The sequence below is a fragment of the Symphalangus syndactylus genome, chromosome 13 (assembly GCF_028878055.3).
Source record: "Symphalangus syndactylus isolate Jambi chromosome 13, NHGRI_mSymSyn1-v2.1_pri, whole genome shotgun sequence".
Classification (NCBI taxonomy): domain Eukaryota; kingdom Metazoa; phylum Chordata; class Mammalia; order Primates; family Hylobatidae; genus Symphalangus; species Symphalangus syndactylus.
In genome coordinates, this window is record NC_072435.2 from 34362296 (window position 1) to 34370669 (window position 8374).

Below are 8374 nucleotides of genomic sequence, written 5' to 3' on the forward strand. Positions count from 1 at the left end.
TCACTACAAACTCCACCTCCCAGTTTAAAGTGATCCTCCTGCCTCAGCCTCTCAAGTAGCTGGGATTACAAGTGTGTGCCACCACACCCAGCTAATTTTTTTTATTTTTAGTAGAGACGGGCTTTTACTACTTTGCCCAGGCTGGTCTTCAACTCCTTGGCTCAAGCAATCCACCTGCCTTGGCCTCACAAAGTGCTGGGATCATAGGCGTAAGCCACAACACCTGGCCAGAATATAGTAATATTTTTAAATGTATTTTAACATCTGGTACTTTTTTTTTTTTTTTTTTGAGACGGAGTTTCGCTCTTGTTGCCCAGGCTGGAGTGCAATGGCACGATCTAGGCTCACTGCGACCTCCGCCTCCCAGGTTTAAGCAATTCTCCTACCTCAGCCTCCTGAGTAGCTGGGATTACAGGCATGCACCACCACGCCTGGCTAATTTTTTTTTTTTTTTTTTTTTTTTTACAGCCCAGAGGTCCTTTATTTTTTTTTTCTTTTAACACCTATTATGCCATGAATTCATAGGGAATAGGTTCCAGCAGCTCAGGCTCCTTCCCATTGGTTCTCACAAAGTGTGCTTTTCTGGGTGGAGCAGGCTGGCGCTTTAGTTGAACCCAGGTACCTTTCTCTTTGGCTTCTTTCTTTTTCTGATCATTTTCCTTCACGCGTTTCAGGAAGCTATCTCGGCTCTTAGAGTGCTTAATGTGCTCAATACGCACATTAATTCTCTTGGCAAGAATCTTGCCCTTAACTTGTTTGTTTACAACAATGCCAACAGCATGCTGGGTAACATTGTAGACTCTTCCAGTTTTGCCATGGTAACATTTGTGGGGCATTCCTTTTTGAACAGTACCCATACCCTTGATGTCTACAATATCACCTTTCTTATAGATTCGCATATACGTGGCCAAAGGAACAACTCCATGTTTTCTAAAAGGCCTAGAGAGCATATATCGGGTGCCTCTCCTCTTTCCCTTTGTGTTTGTCATTTTGGTGAATTACTGGAAGATGGCGGTTCTGGCCGAAAGGAAGGACGCCTGGCTAATTTTGTATTTTTAGTAGAGATGGGGGTTTCTCCATGTTGAGGCTGGTCTCGAACTCCTGACCTCAGCTGATCCGCCCACCTCGGCCTCCCAAAGTGCTGGGATTACAGGCGTGAGCCACCGCGGCTGGCCAACATCTGATACTTTAAAAAAAAAAAAAAAAAAAATTCCTGGGCTATTTTAATTGGTTGATTCTTTCAGTTAAAACTGTGGAATTCTGTCGAGTTTCCCCACAAAACCTCCATTGGAATTTTTTCTTTGTTCCTTTGAGACAGAGTTTTACTCTGTTGCCGAGGCTGGAGTTCTGTGGCAAGACCTATGGCTCACTGCAGCCTTGAACTCCCAGGCTCGAGCAATCCTCCCACCGCAGCCTCCTGAGTAGCTGGGATTACAGGCATGTGCTACCACGTCCAGCAAGTTTTTTATTTTTGTAGCGACAGGGTCTCTCTATGTTACCCAGGCTGATCGCAAATTCCTGGGTTCAAGTGATTCTCCTGCCTCAGCCTCCCTAAATACTGGCCTAACAGGCATGAGCCGCTGCACTTGGCCTCCATTGGAATGTTTAAAAAAACAAACAAACAAAAATATATATATATAAAAAAATATATATATATATATAAAAATATATATATATATATATATATATATATATTTTTTTTTTTTTTTTTTTTTTGAGACAGAGTTTTGCTCTTGCCCAGGCTGGAGTACAGTGGTGTGATCTCCACTCACTGCAAGATCCGCCTCCTGGGTTCACGCCATTCTCCTGCCTCAGCCTCCCCAATAGCTGGGACCATAGGTGCCCATGACCACGCCTGGCTAAGTTTTTGTATTTTTAGTAGAGATGGGGTTTCACCGTGTTAGCCAGGATGGTCTCGATTTCCTGACCTTGTGATCTGCCTGCTTCAGCCTCCCAAAGTGCTGGGATTACAGGCGTGAGCCATCTCACCCAGCCCTAAAATATTTTTATTGTGGCTGGGCGCAGTGGTCACGCCTGTAATCCCGGCACTTTGGGAGGCTGAGGCAGGCGGATCACCTGACATCGGGAGTTCGAGACCAGCCTGACCAACATGGAGAAACTCCGTCTCTACTAAAAACACAAAATTATCCCAGCATAGTGGTGCGTGCCTGTAATCACAGCTACTCGGGAGGCTGAGGCAGGAGAATCATTTGAACCTGGGAGGCAGAGGTTGCAGTGAGCCGAGATTGAGCCATTGCATTCCAGCCTGGGCAATGAGAGTGAAACTCTATCTTAAAATATATATATATATAAAATATATAAATATATATATAATATATAAAATATATAAATATATATATATATAATATATAAATATAGCTTTTCCGTCTGGCGGCAGCCATCAGGTAAGCCAAGATGGGTGCATACAAGTACATCCAGGAGCTATGGAGAAAGAAGCAGTCTGATGTCATGCGCTTTCTTCTGAGGGTCTGCTGCTGGCAGTACCGCCAGCTCTCTGCTCTCCACAGGGCTCCCCGCCCCACCCGGCCTGATAAAGCGCGCCGACTGGGCTACAAGGCCAAGCAAGGTTACGTTATATATAGGATTCGTGTTCGCCATGGTGGCTGAAAACGCCCAGTTCCTAAGGGTGCAACTTACAGCAAGCCTGTCCATCATGGTGTTAACCAGCTAAAGTTTGCTCGAAGCCTTCAGTCCGTTGCAGAGGAGCGAGCTGGACGCCACTGTGGGGCTCTGAGAGTCCTGAATTCTTACTGGGTGGGTGAAGATTCCACATCCAAATTTTTTGAGGTTATCCTCATTGATCCATTCCATAAAGCTATCAGAAGAAATCCTGACACCCAGTGGATCACCAAACCAGTCCACAAGCACAGGGAGATGCGTGGGCTGACATCTGCAGGCCGAAAGAGCCGTGGCCTTGGAAAGGGCCATAAGTTCCACCACACTATTGGTGGTTCTCGCCGGGCAGCTTGGAGAAGGCGCAATACTCTCCAGCTCCACCGTTACCGCTAATATAAGTAAAGTTTGTAAAATTCACACCTAATAAACAATTTAGGACAGTCATGTCTGCTTACAGGTGTTATTTGTCTGTTAAAGCTAGTCTGCAGATGTTTCTTGAATGCTTTGTCAAATTAAGAAAGTTAAAGTGTAATAATGTTTGAAGACAATAAGTGGTGGTGTATCTTGTTTCTAATAAGATAAGCTTTTTTTGTCTTTGCTTTATCTTATTAGGGAGTTGTATGTCAGTGTATAAAACATACTGTGTGGTATAATAGGCTTAATAAATTATTTAAAAGAAGAGAACTGAAACTAGCCATGTAGATCTGTCTGGTGCATGTGATGAAACCTGCAGCTTTATCGGGGTGATGGCAATGCTCTGCTGGTTTATTTTCAAGTGGCTGCGTGTTTTTAGTTTGGCAGGTGTAGACTTTTTAAATTGGGCTTTAGAAAATCTGGGTTAGCCTAAAGAAAATTGCCTCAGCCTCCACAGTACCATTTTAAATTCACATAAAAGGTGAAAGCTCCTGGTTCAGTGCCATGGCTTCATGTTATTCAATGACTAGTGGTAATGGTATTAACACTGGTATGTTTTGGAGTTGAATATGAGATAAAATGATTATCCTTAAGATTGGTAAGCTAGCAATGAATGCTAGCGTGGGAAACTGGTGAGCCAGTGGCCATTAGATAAATACCTTTCAAGTGTGAGCTTAGACGTCAACCCTAAAATAACAGTAATGCTAATTGTGATCATTATGAATCCCTTCAGTCACATTAGGGGGAAAGTAGTTGGCTATAAGTACCTCATTCTTAGTCCAGGCAGTCTTTTTTTTTTGAGACGGAATCTCGCTCTGTCGCTAGTCCAGTCAGTCTTAAAAACATCTTGGGTTACCCACTCTGTCCACTCACATAGGCTACAGAAAAAGTCACAAGCGCATGGTTTCCAACCATATGTGTTTTCTGCAGTTATTTCTCTCATTCCCGGCCAAACTACCTTAAAAATCCTTACCATTCCACAAAGTTGGACCGTCACTTGTGCACCCGCTTGGAGTATACCACCACATTGCATTTCTGTTTGCATCATGTCTTGCAAGAGACTAGACTACTGTTTTCCAGGATGAATTTGAGTGTAAAGAAAATGTAGACAAGGAATTGCCCGATTTTAAATTCTGACTTTGCTGACTTAATTTAAATGCTCGTTCTGAACCAATTTTCTCCTATCTTCTCTAGGGGTTTCAAAAGGCTCAGTTAATTGATTTCCAGGAAGTACTCATAGCAAGTTCATAAAAGTTCTTGAGACCTAAATTTCTTCACAAAAAAAGAAAAGATCTTAAGTCATACATTTTAATTGTGTAGAGGTTGTTCAACTAAAGGAATAAATGTCTATTAAACTAAAAAAATATATATATAAATATATATAATATATAAATATATATATAATATATATAATTGTAAAATAAAGCGTCCATAGACGCACACACACAGCCAGACTCAAGAAACCACATAAAACAAATGTATACTCTTTCCTAAGTGGCCTGAGGTAATCTGGGAAAATTGTTCGCTATTCACTTGACCCAGAGAACCCCACAAAATCATGCAAATCAAGAGGTTCAAATCTGCATGTTCACTTTGAGAACACTCATGAAACTGCCCAGGCCATTAAGGGTATGTATATACAAAAAGCTACGAAGTATCTGAAAGATGTCACTTTACAGAAACAGTGTGTACCACTCCAACATTGCAATGGTGGAGTTGGCAGGTGTGCCCAGGCCAAGCAGTGGGGCTGGACACAAAGTCAGTGGCCCAGAAAAAGTGCTGAATTTTTGCTGCACATGCTTAAAAATGCAGAGAGTGGCTGGGCGTGGTGGCTCACACCTGTAATCCCAGCACTTTGGGAGGCTGAGGCAGGCGGATCACCTGAGGTCAGGAGTTCGAGACCAGCCTGGCCAACATGGTGAAACCCCATCTCTACTAAAAATACAAAAATTAGCTGGGTGTGGTGGCACGTGCCTGTAGTCCCAGCTACTAGGGAGGCTGAGGCAGGGGAATTGCTTGAACCCGGGAGGTGGAGGTTGCAAAGCCGAGATTGTGCCACTGCACTCCAGCCTCGGCAGTAGAGTGAGACTCCATCTCAAAAAAAAAAATAGAGAGAGTAATGCTGAACTTAAGGGTTAGATGTAGATTCTCTGGTCATTGAGCATATCCAAGTGAACAAAGCACCCAAGATGCGTCGCCAGACCTACAGAGGTCAGGTCGGAGTAACCCATGAATGAGTTCTCCCTGCCACACTGAGATGATTCTTACTGAAAAGGAACAGATTGTTCCTAAGCCAGAAGAGGAGGTTGCCCAAAAGAAAAAGATATCCCAAGGCCAGGCGCAGTGGTTCACCCCTGTAATCCCAGCATTTTGGGAGGCCGAGGGGGGTGGATCACCTGAGGTCGGGAGGTCGAGACCAGCCTGACCAACATGGAGAAACCCCGTTTCTACTTAAAATATAAAATTAGCCAAGAGTGATGGTGCATGCCTGTAATCCCAGCTACTCAGGAGGCTGAGGCAGGAGAATCGCTTGAACCCAGGTGGCAGAGGTTGCGGTGAGCCGAGATCATACCATTGCACTCCAGCCTGGGCAACAAGAGCGAAACTCAATCTCAAAAAAAGAAAGAAAGAAAAAGATATCCCAGAAGAAACTGAAGAAACAAAAACTTATGGCATGGGAGTAAATTCAGCAGTAAAATAAATGCAATTAAAAGTAAAAAAACAAAAACAAATGACAAAACAAAACAAAACAACAAAAACAACAACAAAAACCCCACAAATGTATAGCTTAAGGAGTTCCTCCAGGGAGTAGTTCTCAACCAGGAGTGATTTTGCCCCATGGGAGAATGTTTGACAATATCTAGGAGCACTTTTGGGTAATGAGGAGGCGGGTGTTTTTGGCATATAGTGGGTGGAGGCCAGGAATGTAGCTAACCACCCTGCAATGCACAGGCCATTCCCAAGGACCAAGAATTATGTGGCCTGAATGTCAACAGTGCTAAGTTTCAGAAACCCAGCGCTGAAATGAAAGTCATCATCACCTCCACCCAGGCCAACCAACTGCACTCCACAGCTACCCTAGAAGTGCCTCCGTGGACCATGTCCTAGTCACAGCTGCCCTTCACTCCCTAAGTAACCACTGTTGTGTGACTTTTATTTATTTGTTTGTTTATTTATTTATTTTTGAGACAGGGTCTTGCCTTGTCACCCAGGCTAGAGTGCAGTGGCGCAATCACAGCTTACTACAGCCTTGACCTCCTGGGCTCAAGTGATCCTCCCACCGCACTCTCCCAAGTAGCTGGGATTACAGATGTCAGCCACCATGTTTGGCTAATTTTTGTTTATTTCTTGTAGAGAGAGGGGGACTGGTCTCAAACTCCCAGCCTCAAACGATCCTCTGGCCTCGGCCCCCCAAAAGTGTTAGGATTACAGGCATGAGCCACTGCACCCAACAGTTGTGACTTCTGTAGTAATCACTGCTTTGGACTTCTGTGTAAGTTTTTGTTGTTGTTGTTGTTTGTTTTTTGAGACAGAATCTCGCTCTGTTGCCCGGGCTGGAGTGCAGTGGCATGATCTCAGCTCACTGCAGTCTCCTGGGTTCAAACGATTCTCTTGCCTCAGCCTCCCGAGTAGCTGAGATTACAGGTGCCCACTACCACGCCCAGATTTTTTGTATTTTTAATAGAGATGGGGTTTCACCATGTTGACCATGCTGGTCTTGAACTCCTGGCTTCAGATGATCCACCTGCCTTGGCTTCCCAAAGCGTTGGGATTACAGGCGTGAGCCAATGCGCCCGGCCCTGTGTAGGTTTCTGTTTATTTGTTTGTTTGCTTGCTTGTTTATTTATTTTGAGACAGAGTCTCACTTATTGTTCAGGCTGGAGTGCAGGGGCGCGATCAATGCTCATGCAGCCTGGAACTCCTGGGCTCAAGTGATCGTCAGCCTCCCGTGTAGCTGGGAGACAGGTGAACACCACTGCACCTGTATCGTTTCATTATCCAAATGTGAGTCTGTAGACACTGGAGTTTAGTCTTGCCCATTCAAAAAGAAAATGATATGTCTTTTAAGCCCTCCCCCCCCTTTTTTTTTTTTGAGACAGAGTCTTGCTCTGTTGCCAGGTTAGAGTGCGGCGGCATGATCTTGGCTCACTGCAACCTCCATCTCCCAGGTTCAAGCGATTCCCCTGCCTCAGCCTCCAGAGCAGCTGGGACTACAGGCACAAGCCACCATGCCCAGCTAATTTTTTGTATTTTAGTAGAGATTGAGTTTCACCATGTTGGTCAGGATGGTCTCGATCTCCTGACCTTGTGATCCGCCACCCTCAGCCTCCCATAGTGTTGGGATTACTGGTATGAGCCACCTCGCCTGGCCTAAGCCTGTTTATTTATTTATTTATTTATTTTTAATTTTATTTTTTTGGGATGGAGTTTCACTCTTGTTGCCCAGGCTGGAGTGCAATGGCACAATCTTGGCTCGCTGCGACCTCCGCCTCTTAGATTCAAGCGATTCTCCTGCCTCAGCCTCCTGAATAGCTGGTGGGCATGCGCCACCACATCCAGCTAATTTTTGTATTTTTAATAGAGACGGAGTTTCTCCATGTTGGCCAGGCTGGTCTGGAACTCCCGATCTCAGGTGATCCACCCGCCTGGGCCTCCCAAAGTGCTGGGATTACAGGTGTGAGCCACCTTGCCCGGCCTAAGCCTCTTAATTCACAGGTTCCTCTCCATCCCTCTCTTTCCCTTACAATAGAAGCATTGCATGCCTGGGCATGGTGCCTTACACCTGTAATCCCAGCACTTTGGAAGGCCGAGGCAGCAGGATCGGTTGAGCCCAGGAGTTCGAGATTATCCTGGGCAATATAGTGAGACCCCCATCTCTACAAAAACTACAAAAATTAGCTGGGCCTGGTGGCATGCACCTGTAGTCCCAGCTACTGGGGAGGCTGAGGTGGGAGGATCACTTGAGCCCAGGTGATCAAGGCTGCAGTGAGCTATGATCACATCACTGCACTCCAGCCTGGGAAACAGAGTGAGACCCTGTGAAAGAAAGAAAGAAAAGAAAGAAAAGAAAGAAAGAAAGAGAGAAAGGGTGGAAGGGAGGGGAAGGGAAGGAGGGAGGAAGGAAGGAAGGAAGGAAGGAAGGAAGGAAGGAAGGAAGGAAGGAAAAGAAAGAAAGAAAAAAGGAAAGAAAGAAAGAAAGAAAAGAAAAGAAAGAAGGAAGGAAGGAAGGAAAGAAGGAAGGAAGGAAGGAAAGAAAGAAAGAAGAGAGAGAGAGAGAAAGAAAGAGAGAAAGAAAGAAAGAGAAAGAAAGAAAGAAAGAAAG

The 8374-nt window shown here is 44.8% G+C and overlaps 1 pseudogene; it reads left to right on the forward strand.

Annotated features, from left to right (window-relative positions):
* The first annotated feature begins 2384 nt into the window (after window positions 1-2384).
* On the forward strand, window positions 2385-3081 carry LOC129460016 (large ribosomal subunit protein eL15-like; annotated as a pseudogene).
* Window positions 3082-8374: the final 5293 nt, after the last annotated feature.